Below are 16,006 nucleotides of genomic sequence, written 5' to 3'. Positions count from 1 at the left end.
TGGTACCATAATATTGCATTGTTATCCGACTTACATCGGAAAGCGGGAAGTGGGTCAAATTTTACTTGCAAGATTTGTCCCATACATACTAACAGGGCAAGTTAAATAAAAGCTTGTAAAAATATATACAGTCAACAAGTAAAACGTCAATGTTTATGCTAATTTTGATGTCCATTCAGGGTAAGGAAATCTGTATGATACCAACCTAAGTTAGAGCACTAGAAAAGCTCTTTCAATTTGGAAATATTGTTTTTGACCATCTCCAATTGAATAATACCATTCGGGCGTAGCAACATGGAATCTCGTAGCTGCCCCCACTGAACATTTTAAAAATCCAACTGTATCTATATGTGTAACAACTATATGTGTGTGTTTTAGGTAGCAGAATCACTTCGTAAGTCTAATATAAAAGGCTTATTTTTAAAATTTAACATTGTACGATGCAAAAGAAGTCGGTTCTGGCGCATTCTTTGGTCGCAGTTGACCTAACACACTTAACTTGACTCTGTCAAATGTCTTTTAGGCGTTATTGTATTAATAAATAGTTGGCCAATTGAATTATTTGGCGAGTGAAATGGCGACTAATAAAAATAGATAAGACAAATAATGTCAACAATTATGACATACCGTAAAACCGGGTTTCTTTAGCCCTAAGGGTAAAGACTGTCCCAAAAAATTAAAAAGATTTAACATCCCGCCACAAAGCCAATAGACGTCCGATCGTAGCAGTTACGCTCTAAAATCATAAATGGCACTACCTACCCGCGACGTGGTACCGTTTCCAAGTTGCTTGCGCAGGTCTCAACTAGTTAGTATCGATCAAGCGTGAGGTGAGACGTACGTACATAAATGGTGTCTGCAAACTTTTGGTTAAAACAGCGAAATAAGGTAAGGTAAGTAACTAATACCTATATCTTGATACAAAGCATGTCTTTGAGAATACTGCAATTACAATAAAAACTTATTTAGTCTTTTCTTAGAAACATAAAGTTCGTTAGTATAATCATAGTAAACATTGTCCCCCATTTCGAGGGAACTTTAGCCCGCGGGTAGCTAATAGCCTACAAGTAATACCCATTGATTGTACCTATCGTATTGTATGATTATGTCATTTTAGACGAAGATCAGTTGATAGTTTTCGTTAATCCAATGATAGTTTTCGTTGAAAGACTGAATTAATTAAGTGCTGGTATCTAAATTTTAAGGTTTTCATGATTGTTGTGAGTTTTTGATCTCCATAGGTTTAAAATAAGTGTAAGTGAGTCTTAAGTTACAAAAACGAATTGTTAGCCTACTATTTCCAACGATGATTCTCGTTTAAATGCTGTGATTTAAGAATTTGTTACGTTTTCAGTATTAAGTTTTACTTGACTGAGATTTTGTACTTTTATTTTACTTAGAGGTAAAATATTACCATATTCTTGTTACTAATAAAGGTGATTATTATCGTATATGTTGACTAATTCTAATGATGATTCTCATTAACAGACTGTTAATTAAGGTTTTGTTAAAATTTGAACAACTTTTATTCTATCTCAGAACTGAAAAAGTTATTTTTGTTTGATTTTTGCTCAAATAAATGTCAAATATTGTATCAAAAATTGATTCGTTTCATTAGCTAGCCTACCTTAAAGAGGTTTCTTGGGTTTCTTTGTTGTTTAGATTAATAGTGGGACTTTTTATATGAAAATAAGTATAAAGTTCAAACTTACCCGCATCAACTTTGGCCCAAAAATGATAAAATAAAAAAAAATACACAGAAGGTTTTTTTTACGTTTACTTATCCGACGTATCCTTAAGATGCACCTAACCGTAACTATACCGCCGTGTGGTGCCGGCGTTTAGAATAGCACCACCCCATCTCGTCCCGTGGGTGTCGTAAAAGGCGACTAAGGGAAACCGACGTATGGGCAGCAGCGTTTGTCGTGTATCGTTACCAACATCTACTGCGGTCCCAATTCGTATTCTCAACCATAACTAACAAATCAAACCCCCATCGTAAAGATCAAACCCCTATCTTCAATGCAAACAAACAAATTATCAACTAAAAATCATCAATCAACCCCCCTTCTTAAAAATCAAACTTCCTATCTTAATAAATCAACTTCACAAATCTCAACCTGGGCCCATGGCCGCCCGTAGTCAATGCGGGGACCATGGGTCCATTAATAGCTAAACCACAAAAACAACGCCGGGCCTCTAAACTGAGCATCACCATTGCTTTTCGTCTGATGGTGATGCCGGGCCCGGCATCGCATAATTCACTAAAGCCTTTCACAAATGTCACCTCGGGCACAGGGTCGCCCGTATCCTTAGCGAGGGCCCTGTGTCTTCAAATGACACTACAAACTTTAAAAAAAAAAAAACCGTAACTATAAATTCGGATCAAGGATAGAAACGTAATGATCTAGAAGTATATAAAAAAATACAAGAAAAAAGGGTCATGTAACCCGACTTTACGGTATTTTGTTAGCATGTGACGTATAACCTAAAAGTTGTATATGGTTGTTTTCATTGAAATATTAATAATTAATACAGAGTGTAAAATTCGCGATTTCGTGATTGGTCCCATGATTATTGCAGGTGATTAAATAAACACCCTGTATATAAGTATTTTAACTTGATATAAATAAAAAGTATAGGTTTTAGTAACTGTTGATAAAATCATGGTTGTAGACATAAAGTACGAGATTACTAAGAAATTAAGGTGAATCGGTTTGTTTACATTATTTGTCTTTTCTATTGAACTCCACTTTATATTACTCGACACGTTGACAGATATCTAGAGCATATCCCAGGAACAATGTCACCAAGTCACATTCGCGCTGCTGTGATAGGTACATGTCGAGCAAGGTTTTGCAATAATGCGACAGATTATCTGATATTTGTTCCCTAGATATTCCCTAGCTTTTGCTAACTTAAGGCGCGAGGAAAGCGTCTCCAATTTAGCTAGGGCAAAATGCTTTCCTATGCCCCTTCGTATGTTTCATATGGCTGTCCGAACGATACTCGTGAAATCTTGTGAGCAGGTTTGATAATTATGTACCTAAGTATATGGATTTTATTGTCGATTAATTTTTTTTTTCAAAATGGCGGTGCCATGATTGTTTGCGAGGTCTATAGCTTACAGAGCTACTAGTTTACTGTTGAACAGATTACCCTAAGTATGTACATAAAAAATATATTTGGTTATCAATAACTGAAAGAAGAAATGCGATAAGATCGCCCATTGTTTACATGTACTTTTAAATTAGGATCGTGATTTATATTGTTTTCTTTTATTGAAGTGTGCAATATAAAGGGTACTTTATTGTGGTGCAAAAGGGTATGGGTGCAAGAGTGCAAAGCATGTAAGGCAGATTTTTGAGACAGAGCGAAGAGGAAGACAAAGATAATGAAAGCTGAATCCACTATACATAGTGCATGGTGCTGCGTGCATTTACATAGTAACTACTGATCAGAACATGATACCGAATATGAACGTATCCCTAATATTTTTATTACACCCCTTTTACGGTTACAGTCACATTTACGAGTACCTTCGCAATTTGGAAGTTTCTGGGATATAACATACAGCAGGTTTATTTAGAAACATTTCAATCTCATGGGAAGCACAGGCGTATTCAAAAGTGTTATTTCTTCAACGAAAATATAAATACACTTCAAGGCATATTTGAACATAATTCATTTATTTATTTAAAATTTGATTCAGGCAACAAGGCCCATATTACAAATACCTTACAGACTAACATACATATACATTTTATAAAATTACAACTAAACACTATTTAGGCGACAAAACGGCGTGGCTCCGTTGATAATGAATACTTATGAAAAAAATACGTACGTATTAAAAAACACAATGCCATTTCGTTTCAGTAATTTGGTAGAAAAAACATCCTTTATAAATAAAAAGGTATCGGTATAAATATGCACTTGTCTCGAGATTTATAATTTGTAACTACTCGGCTAGTCCATTTTATCTATGACACACAGAGCTATTGCAAAATAGAATAAGAATAAAAAATAAGACAGAAATCTTTATTAAAACATTAAATTTCTTGTAACCAGATTCAGAGACTGTTCAAGCCTGGGTCTATTTTCACGTTTTAGTACAAAGCCAAGTAGATCTGTACTAAAACGTACCTTTTGTTAAACAGTTTCCTCATCGGTAACAATATGTTAATTTTTTTTGTTGTTATCTGTATCTATTGGTACAGCACATGTTGTTAGTATAGGAGCTGCTTCAATTAATCATCTCACTTTTTTATGATTTTTTTTAGTAAACGCACACTCGTACTCTTCGAAGGCATGGATTATAGAACCTTCGGAGGACAACGATTTCTTGTTTTTTCATGGGTCCACTAATACAAATAAGGAGGTTGATAATTTCTCATATAGCTACAAATAATAAAGAAAAAAACGAAAAAAAAGATGAATGAGAATGTCAAATTAAAAGTCAAAAACATTATAGGTACTTACAAGAAAAATAACAGATCAAAACTTCTACAACAAATCATATCACGAAACATAAGTTACATGATTAACCAAAAAATAACTGTGTTATATTGTAAGGGTCTGCTATACAGGGTCTCTGTGTGGTGTTCTTGGCCTTTAAAAATATTGTTACCTTAGAATATGGTAGATCCTGCGCCTATTTCATGTTAACTAGTATCTGAGTGGCTAATATGTAGCTCCTGGTGTAACAATAATTTTCCTCCATTTGTAGCTAGGAAATTTTGCTGAGCTTCATTGTCACATGTCATATAATTATCAGTCTTCGATCTACATCGTACTCGTTTGTGTCTTCGTTCTTTTGTTAGCAAAATAGTAAATCGATGACCTTCATCTTCGTTTCATCGCGTCACAATGGCGCCAACGAGCCAACGTGGATAACGTGGTCTCCTGAAGCTAAAACGAACAATATTTCTTTCTAAGCCAGAAGGTCGCAAGAACATTACTTTTTACGTTCATACGCTTTTTTTTATCTTGGTACAATAACACGTTGCACGTTGCACAATACTGAGCTATTTGACAGGTCACGTTACGTAAACAGAACTGGAATCTTATCATGTAAAGTCAATGATCTTACATCGTAGGCAAATTTCGTTTCCTAATGCCTATAGTAAACACCGCTATAATGGAACAGGCACCAGTAATGGGATGGTATAGACAAATCCTGTAAAACAAGTATTTATCATCAGTTTTTAATCGCTGGCAACATTTTACCATAAACAAGAGTTAAATAGTTGCTTAAGTTCAATTTTTCATTGATATTTGTTAGTTTGAAAATTAATGGCACCGTATATATCCTATGACTGAAGCAAAAAAAAAACATAGTTTTATTTGGTTAATAATATTGAAACCAATTGCAGCAGCTTTCATTAAATACATAGCAAACATAAAAGACGAATTGGACATTCAACTTTTAAAGCATAAAGCCGTAGAAATTGTACAGATGTCGGTGAAATATTAAACATACTCTATCTCTTAAATGTCCCATGATTGGTGCCTTTAACATACCTGCATTAGAAGACAACACCGAAATGATGATGTCTCTTTATAGCCTACATTTAACATATCTTTACTTACACTATACGTGCAACGTTGTAAAATACACGTGCGAAAAAGTAATTCGCAACTCGTGTCGTTTAAAACACTCCCTTTGGTCGTGATCTCTCGTTTAAAACACTCCCTTTGATTGTGCAACGAGGGGGGTAAGTGAAATACTGTACGAGAGTCTATATGTTTAAGGCTCGAGTAACAATATTTTTACCCCCGGAGTTACACAATGTTTTTTAAGTGAAATAAGTTTTAAATACGGTGACATTTCAAACATTCGTCCGCCAAATTGTCATTCTGTGACAGGTTAGGCATCTAAGGCACAGACCTATCCGACGTTCAGCCACAATTGAAAATTGTGTAATAATATTTCAAACAGCTATTAAATTAATCAAATGAAATAATTTTAAACATGAACAAAAATGCTAAATTATAAACGTTAATATTTTAAAAATAAAAGTAAAAGTAGTTAATTAGTTTAAATTAGAAACAAAACAAAATAAAAAAAGCTATAACTCCCTATAGAGCTATAGCTTTTTTTTCACAATCAATAACAATAGGCCTTTGTCCTTCAGTACACTTGCATGAAATAAGATTTTTTTCGAGCAAGTGTGGTGAAGAAAATCTAAGAGGGTAGGTCAACGCCAGAGAACAATAAAATTAGTATTGCATTTGAACTTCATTTTCCCACGTGGGCAAGGCATACAAAAATTGTACCGTAACACACGGGAAATCATAACTCAAAATAACCCACGTAACGCACGGAACAACGTAACACACTGAAACCTATGTTGGGTTTAGTTTACACTTGTAATGAAAGCATGAATTATGTTGGTACTCTTTTTATTAAATAATTTCGTAACACACGGAATCAAACATACGTGAAAACAATGGCGTAAAAGTCGAGTAGCATCTTCAAATACAATTCAATTAAAAACCACTTCAATGAATCGTATTTGAATAGCTGCTTTAGGTGTCCGGATTTCCAATGAACTGAAACTACAACTTACAATGAAAAATCGCCTCCGAAAAGTATTAAAATCCAATGACGAACTAACAACTCAACATCACTAACGCTCCTTTTGTGAAAATCAAGATGTCGGACAGATTACTGATAGATATTACTTAAGTATTTGATAGCTGAACTATCCCAGCTCAAAAAAATATGTGAGGTCTTGCTTATACTTCAAAACAAAATTACACCCAAATCCAAATCCAAATGGGAAAATTTCTTTAAACATAATATTTAAATTATTTATTGTGTTTTGTGTATTGAAATTGAAATTGAAATTGAAAATATTTATTTCGGATTTTACAACCATCCATATTTGTTAGTATAACTTAGGAACTAATGTTAATTTTGTACTTATTATAATATTACAACTAAAATACCTAACCTATTTTCTAAATTTCAAAAATCCTATAACTTGGCGAATCCAATGCGCCAGTATAGGATTCTCAACCCTCTCTGCAATTACTTCCAGAATGCTGTTGGTACTGCCCCTAAGCCTGCCCATCATCGAGACGATTCGCTTTCGTATAATCGCGTGAAAATCGTCTGTATGGGCCTCGGCGAACATGCGCGATGCACTACACCATGTGGGCAACCCCAACAACATTCTGAGTGCATTATTATATTGCACGCGCAGGGCATTTAAGGCTTTTTTCGAATACTTCACCCACAGGCTGCTCGAGTAAAATGATTGATTGAAAGCTTTAAAAAGCACAATTTTTACTTCTCTTGAGCATCGAGCAAACCTGCGGGCGAGCATGTTAGACCTTACGGCCAATGCCCTGCGCTCCCGCTCTATATCTAGGTCATCATTAAGGTCTTGCGTTATAATATGACCTAGATATTTCACTTTATCCACAAGAGAGAGTGTGGTTCCATGCAGCACAACCGGGGGTACAGAGCTCGGCGTGTAACTTCCAGCCTTAAACATTAGCACCTGACTTTTCTTTGGGTTGTACTGCAATCCATGTGTCTCAGCATTACCTAGTACATGAATTTTACCTAGTACATCAGTATTACCTAGTACATGAATTTTAAATACATTTTTACCTACAGGTTATTTCATTAAACTACAACACAGAAACATGTTTCATGTTAAAAAATTACTTAAATGCTTTCGAATCTTGGAGGATTTAACAACTGGAGCCGCCTTTAAGAGCTTACCCCTCTATCGAAAACCTCGGGCAATGGTCATATGTATTGTCTGACCCGACATTCATCTGACATACATTTGACGTGCCCTTCTATCGCAAAAATCGGTAGACTGTTTTGTACACAAAATTACTGACAAGGCGTCTCCAGCTGTTAAATTTTTCAAGCTCTCGAGTTGATTTTTCTATGGAACTGAAAATGTAATTTGTTGAAAAGTGCTTTTTCGGCATTTTTAAAATGTTTTATTTGTTTCAAGGACAGAATAGCACAAATAAATAATAAACGTATACGAAAACCATATGACTAATTTTCCGGAACTCTTTAAATAACGTATTTTTCTTTACGCAAAGTTAGGTCCAGGAAATAGTACATTATGATACAAGTGTGCTAAGTTGGTCATTACACACGAGGCGATATTGTGCGCGCAAGCTGTAAGCGAGCGCGCAATAAGAAAGCCGATGTGGGTAATGAGTAATGACCAATGCACACGCGTTTCATACGACGTTTTTCAACACACTTGCGAGGAAAAAAAAATATATATATTTTTTGTCAAAACAGTAAAAGTACAACTTCAAAATGGTGACTTACAGTTTTAACATCGAATAATTGCACCAAAGCGTGCACTTATTCGCCATTTCATTGAAGTAAGCTACCAACACGTTTTCCAAGAAAGACTGGGGGTTTTTGCTGATTTTCCATTGAATAAAAGTTTCATATGCCGCCAATAATTTTTCACCCGATTTTGATGGTAAAAGGCTATCGTTCTCGGCTCTTGCCTCTATTAGTATTACTGGCAGCGTCAATTTTATGTGTTCTTTATTTTCAATGCTTGAAAATAACATTTTCGTTAATATATTAACTAAAAACATGCAAAACCATTTCAATTTTATGACAAATACGTTTTTTTTTCTACGCACTCATTCCAATGCGCGCGCAAGGCAAAGGCGCGAACGAAATCGACAAACAGCCAATTAAAAAAATGTAAAAAAGCTAATATTTTCGTATTTCTATTCGACGGATGGAGATCCAATCGATAAAATGTTATGTTTATTCATTAATGTCATCAACGAGATAATTTAATCTATAAATTTTATGTTTGGTGTGATAAAACCTCTTTGAACTAACATTTGAAACCTATTTAGTAGGTTAAAAAAAATGGATTACTTACTCGTCCAAATTAAGAAGGCTCCGTTTCCATGCATATTATTAGTAATCAGTTACTTCTTAACTCAGTCGGATAATATAATGAAAAACCGGCCAAGAGCATGTCGGGCCATGCTCAGAGTAGGGTTCCGTAGTTACTCTTCCGTCACAATAAGCTAAACTGGAGCTTAAAGTATGGTAGATTGTTAACCAAGGGATGAACTGTGGGTGTACGTCTTTTTACTATGAAGAGGACACTTTTTGCGATAACTCAAAAACAGCTAAACTGATCATATCCGCTATAGTTTTCATTTAATGTCTTTCTTAAGCTCTACTTCCAAGATTTTTTTTCATATTTTTTGGACCTATGGTTCAAAAGTTAGAGGGGGGGGGGGCACATTTTTTTTTTCTTTCGGAGCAATTATCTCCGAATATATTCACTTTATCAAGAAATGTTTGTTGAAGACCCCTATTAGTTTTGAAAGACCTTTCCAACGATATCCCACACTGTAGGGTTGAAGCAAAAAAAAAAATTTCACCCCCACTTTACGTGTACGGGAGGTACCCTAAAAAAAATTAAATTTTTAGATTTTATTGTACGACTTTGTCGGCTTTATTGATTTATATATCCATGCCAATTTTCAGCTTTCTAGCACTAACGACCACGGAGCAAAGCCTCGGAGACAGACAGACAGACAGACGGACATGGCGAAACTATAAGGGTTCCTAGTTGACTACGGAACCCTAAAAAGCACAAGTGTTATAATATACTGAAAAAGCACGCGTGTTTAATATCTAGGATTATGAGCCAAAAATCGGTGGAATAAAAACGCCGTTTTGAGCAAGTGTGTTGAAAAATATTAAAAAGTACAGTTTGTGTGAGCCTTGCCCACGTAAACAGTCCTTTGAATAGCTTGAATTAAAAAAAAAAACCTACTTACAGGTATTTTTTTTTAAACTGAAAGGAAACCGTAACCACACAAATTACAGGGAAATTGTCTTAGAAAACTCACCATTTTGTGTGAAAAGAAGATGCAATTAAAAACGAAAGCAATTATGATATGATATCTGGACTTGAAAAGCATATGGTCGGATCTAGTAATATCAAGGTTTCCAGGAGAGCAAAAATAAAAACCAATAATGATTTTGCCAATAATTTACTCAATTTACATGCGATAAGTCTGTTTTTTTCTGTCATCGAAGGTAAGCTATTATACGTTTTATTTAATTACGTTTTGCATACACTTCTCGTTAAATAAATTTTTTAATCATATTTATTTAAATTTATCACACGAATACAACTTTATGCCTGAAATAATCTAATTTACCGTAGTTGACACGTACGTTATGTTCACATCCGACTTAATGCTAGCAATTTTTATTGCTCAAGTCTGATTGTATATTGAAATATCGCGTTATGGTGTTATTATTTTTAAAATGCATATAGTCAGATGTTAGTATATTCTTAGTAGTGGGAAATAAAGTATTTCAAGCAAAAGGTTGGAAATGCTATTAAAACTTATTTAAGTCAAAAAAAAATTAATAAGAATGCTAATTATCTACACTTTTCTTCTATTTCCTTTTTTTCGGTTTCATCTTTTGCGTTCTTTAAATTGTTTTGATATTCATCATAATCATCACGTGTCATATTCATATTATTTTATTGGTAATAATAATTACATCTCAATATTTTAAATACAATTGTAAATATACTTATTTTAGTTTAAGACTAGGAACTATTGCTAGTGAATAATTCTTTATGATCGTAGAACGCCTGCTATATCAGCCATTTTTTAAGTTTTGTTTTAAATATTGCTATGCTACGAGTATGTGTAGCGATGATTTCACCCGGGAGGTGGTTATAGATCTTGCGACCCATGACGTGTGTGAGTTTTCCTGACTTTGCGAGTCGGTGTGTCACGCAAGGTAGCTTTCCAGCGGTGTCTAGGGATGGTAATTTAAAGCTTAGGTTAAATTTAGTATTGAATATATTTCTGTATATACATTCTTTTGCAATCACTTTTTGAGGTGTATTCTCTTCTTTCATTAGTATTTTATAATGAGCGTACATGGTTGAAATTTTTAAGTCTGGGCCTAAATATTTTTTCTCACTTTTTTGACGCGAATAGTGACTTTCATAAAATCGGTAGGATTGTATATGATCCATTACATTTAGAATCATCAGTTCAGGTGATTTGTTTCCTGGAACAAGCTGCCCCTTTGATCTCCAATTGTCAATCCTCCTGCCAGTTGTTTTTCAATGCTTATTTTAACGATTTTTTCTCCTATTGAAAGTGTGTTCAAATACATAACCTTGCAGACCTTTTAACTTAAACCTCCAATTGTAAGACTGTAAGTGTATGAGAATTTTCTTCTGTCCATCTCTAAGTCACCGTCGGTTTTCATCAATCGCTTTTTACTTTTCTTCACATTACCTACAATAAATTGCCGACGCTGATCCCAACTTTGACATTTCTTCCAAAACTCCTTAAATATTTACAATCTTTGATTATTCTACATTTTTAAATAACATTGTGCTTTGCATGAACAAGGGTCTTTTAGTTTACGGCCCTCAACATCAGGCATCTTTTTGGCAAGAGCAGAACGACATGGAGATCCTTTCAATCTTGCTATTTTGGATGCATTCCTTTTCCATTTCGATGTATTCACAATTTTTTATTCGTAATTTATTATCTTCAGATGCAGATTATTTGTACCTTACACGTCGATGTAATTATTACTTATTATGAAAGAGTTGGGTCATCCTTGTTTTCAATATTATCTCCATGTGTAGTTATGTAAAAGAATAGATGTATTTAATTGCTTTTGACTAACGACATAATCACTACTATTTATTTGAATCGGGTAAATAGGGTTACATTTACTTTGCTGTGGTTACAAACCCGTATAAACAATGGATAGCTAAGCATTATTTAAAAATATCTGTTACTTACCTATAGGTAGGTGTGTTAAAGAAGAAGATTTGTAATTTTACTTATTATTTTTCCACATACATAGGTATCTCGGACCGAAAAGGCAAATTCAGTATATATGTGTGTAGCGTTGCAAACCACAAATTTACATGTAACTATTACAAAATCCACATGATTTAAATAACTTACCTTACAGTTATCCTCCATAACGCCATACAATAAAACAACTAAACACAATTTATTATCACTTGTGATTGTATTTTTTCACAACTAACTGACCCGCGTAATGAGATTTTGTTTTGTTAATACAGTAGGTACCTTACTTTTAATTCTGGCCGGCCGCACATGCATAATAGCAGTCGTGACAAAGCGAGAAAAAAAAATGTTTGCTCCTCACTTACAATTGGGTGGTTCTGCAATGCACGACAATCTCGGTGTTATTAGGAAATATCCGAACTATCATCGGAAGCGACCAAAATTTGAACTAAGAATTACGAACAAGTTGAAGACATAAGGTTTTATAATTTGATACGCATATAATTCTAACTATTATGTTGTCAATATTACAGCAATAATGTCTCACAATTGAATGCGATAATATGCATTGCTAGAAAAATACAACAAATTACTAGCATAATGGCATATGTTATGAAACACATATATATTTCGCTAAAAACTTTGGCAGCATAAGGACGTATCTGTTAACACACCCAACGCGAAGATTGGCGGCGAAAAATATCACTTCAAAGCATAACGCTTTATGTTATAATGCGTCCCTGTTAGGTATTCGTAATTTATGTCATAACGGTATTAATAAAAATAATGCCACATGCCTTACAACATTTTCGGAAATTCATCATATCGGACTTTATGCATGAATTTATCTCGACAATGAACAAAGATAGAAACATAAGAGTTGGTGTCTTAGAATTAGAAACAAAAATTTAGTAAATATACATTAAAAAGTCATTTTGGGCTTAACTTCTTATACGACCATATGCTTTTCATGTCCAGATATGATACCATCTTTTCCACTATTTTAGAATGTGATGTGACTAATGTCGTATTCAGTAGGCGTATTAGTATAGTATTGACTCAAAATAACTTCGTTATTTGAATACATTTTCCAAATTTGCATATCTACTATTACTTATAGAACTTGCATGCGTTATAAACATCATAATTGTCAGTTTTAGTTTTGTTCGCATTCAAGTCTCTATTGTACAGTCAGCATCAAAAGTAGCGGATGAAACAACGCGCCAAAAGTATCTGATATTCCGTATAACTTTTCCAAATGTAGTTAATTTTCTAAAATTCGCGTTCAAAAATATATCTTTTACAGTCTTAGTTGTTCTATATTAAAGACATCACTTTTTGTTAAGCTATTACAGAATGGTAGATACTTATGAAGCGTTATTTGATCCGCTACTTTTGATGCTGACTGTACATGCAATATGTCTGAATCAGTAAATCGTGGGATATTTTGTCCCCGTTTGAAGGAATAGTATTACAAGTAAAATATAATTAATGAAAAACGAAGTTGAGTAAAAAAAAATCTTCCAAGAGCATGTCACGCCATGCTCAGTGTAGGGTTTCGTAGTTACCATTCTGATGTCAGAATAGGTCAAACGGTACCTACATTACAAGCATAAGGCACTAAGGGACAGGGAGTACTCTTCGCAGCGCTTTGTACTTCTTACTAAGAAGAGAAGACTTTTTGCAATTACTCAAAAACAGCTGGATCGATCATTTTTACATAGTAAACATGTTTTATATGTTGTAACATTGTTGTTGTGTGTTGTAACATGTTGTACATGTTTGTAGTATGTTTTCATTAAAGTATTTATTAAGCTTTAGTTTAACGATTTTTTTTTTCATATTTTTTGGAGCCATGGTTCAAAAGTTATACTTAGGGGGACAATTTTTTTATCTTTAGAAGCGATTATTTCCGAAAATATTAACTAAAAAAAAACATGGTGTATATTCAGGCCAAATTGCAGCTTTCACTAACGACCACGGAGCAAAGCCGCGGACGGACGGATAGACGGAAACTGCGAAACTATAAGGGTTTCTAGGTGACTACGACCCTAAAAACAAAGGTACATCCGCAGATATCAATATAATCCGTTTATTTATTTAGAACATTTTCGACCCCATCGGAACATTGTTTTGGTTAACAAAATTTTAAGATTTTCAGTGACCAGGATGGCATAATACAGATCTGGGAGCACGCCAAGACGAGCCAAGCGAAGCGCAAGGGCACTATTCACCTTTTCTCGAATCGTTTCATCGTTTTTTCGAACCCTCATAACTTGGGTTTGGGTTGTATCAGATAAACAAAATCCAACCAAAAACATTTTCAAGTAAAATGTTGCCAAGACGAAACCATAAGGTTCGCACAGCCAAAAAATTATCAAATCTCATGTAGAGGCAAGCTTCTAACTCTACAAACTCTACACGTTAGTCAAAATATGTAGAGTTTGTAGAGTTAGGGCGTGTAGAGTTAGAAGCTTGGCTCTAGACGAGAGCTGATAACTTTTTGATAGTGCGAGCCATATGGTCTCGTCTTGGCAACATTTTACATAAAAAAAGTTTTTGGTGGGATTTGGTATTTTTCCTAATTATATTTAATTAGAATCTGTTAAGAATTATTTATTGCAAATCAAAGTTCCTTAACACGTTCACTGCGGGAAGGGGTCCTTTATACATCTAGAAGTAGTTTGATCCACATATGCTCTCTGGGTGCCTCTCGCTGATGATCAACATAGTTTTAAGATGGAAAATCCTAATTACAATCCGATGACAACACAGCTGTCTGCGTTTATGAGTTTTACAGGATGGCAACAATTTAATAATATTCCTAACAAGAATAATAGGCAATTGGATTTAGTTTTGTCAAATAATAGTTGTAAATTATTTTCGGTTGAGCCTTTAGTGCCTATAGATGGTCATCATCCGGTATTTTGTATAAATATCGAGTTAAGATCGATTGACCAAAACTTGAAACCCGCCTCTCGCATTATTCGCCGTTTTTTCGCAGCTGACTACGACATAGTCAATGCTGAATTGGAAAAAGTAGACTGGGAAGGACAACTTTCATTAGGTGACATTGAAAAAGCCGTGGACATATTTTATATAATATTAAATACAATAATAGACAAATGTATACCAACTAAAATGTTTAACTCAAACGAAAAAAAATATCCCATTTGGTATTCCCGACCCTTAATTAAACTCATTAAAAGAAAGGCAAAAATTCATAGAAAGTGGAAAATCTACGAGAGACCAACAGATTATAATACTTTCTCAGCCTTAAGATCAACAATAAAAAAACTAGAAGTTTCTTGCTACAATTTATATATCTCTAGAACAGAAAAAAATATACGCTATAATTCAAAATCATTTTGGTCATTTTTAAAATCGAAAATGAGTAGCAATGGTTTACCCAACACACTTTATTTGGACAACCACGTAGGTCATAATGGTCAACAAATATCAAACTTATTTAATACTTTCTTTCAATCGGTGTTCGTTGAAGATGCCGGTGTAACTGAAATAAACCCATTATATACGGACAATATAAATACATATTTGCCTATTAGTAATAATATAAGCCATATCAAAATTACTCCGACAGTGGTAGAAAATTATTTAAAATCATTAGTAGTGTCTAAGGGAAGTGGACCGGATGAAATCCACCCAGTATTCCTTCAAAGATGCCGTGCAACACTAGCCTCACCGATTAGCTATTTATTTAATCTTTCCTTGAGCACTGGAACGATGCCGGCATCTTGGAAACGCTCAATTGTTATTCCGATTTTCAAGAATGGGAAAAAAGATAACATTAAAAATTACCGCGGAATCTCAAAACTATCTGTTATTCCAAAACTATTCGAAAAAATTATTTATGATATCCTTTATAGTGTAATAAGGCCACTGCTAATTCCACAACAACATGGATTTGTTAACAGGAGGTCCACAGAATCGAATCTTTTAGAGTTACTAGATTATTCTCTTGTTGCAATGAATAAAGGTTTTCAGGTAGATGCTATATATACAGACTTTTCCAAAGCATTTGACAAAATTTCCCATTCTATCCTCATAAACAAACTACAATCATTGGGAGTCCATGGTAATCTCTTGAGATGGCTCACGTCATATCTACGCAATAGAACCCAGGCGGTAGCGGTCAAAGGTCATATTT

General features: G+C 34.3%; 2 protein-coding genes across 3 annotated transcripts in view; one reads left to right on the top strand and one right to left on the bottom strand.

Annotated features, from left to right (window-relative positions):
• Nucleotides 1–16,006, bottom strand: part of LOC133534740 (juvenile hormone acid O-methyltransferase-like) — an 85,626-nt gene that overhangs the window by 12,413 nt on the left and 57,207 nt on the right. Inside the window, exon 1 of one of the 2 annotated variants that reach the window (XM_061873997.1) lies at nt 4,631–4,982. The exons of the other annotated variant lie outside the window; for it this stretch is intronic. The gene's annotated coding sequence lies outside the window, so the exon portion shown is untranslated. Of the gene's footprint in view, nt 1–4,630; nt 4,983–16,006 lie in introns of those variants that run through there. 2 annotated transcript variants of the gene reach the window in all.
• The window catches only part of LOC133534730 (protein retinal degeneration B), a 228,934-nt gene that overhangs the window by 194,116 nt on the left and 18,812 nt on the right, over nt 1–16,006 (top strand). The gene's annotated exons all lie outside the window — the stretch shown is intronic.

Source organism: Cydia pomonella, chromosome 2, assembly GCF_033807575.1.
Source record: "Cydia pomonella isolate Wapato2018A chromosome 2, ilCydPomo1, whole genome shotgun sequence".
NCBI classification, from domain to species: Eukaryota; Metazoa; Arthropoda; class Insecta; order Lepidoptera; family Tortricidae; genus Cydia; species Cydia pomonella.
The sequence above is the reverse complement of the archived record's forward strand: the minus strand, read 5'-3'. Positions and strand labels throughout refer to the sequence as shown.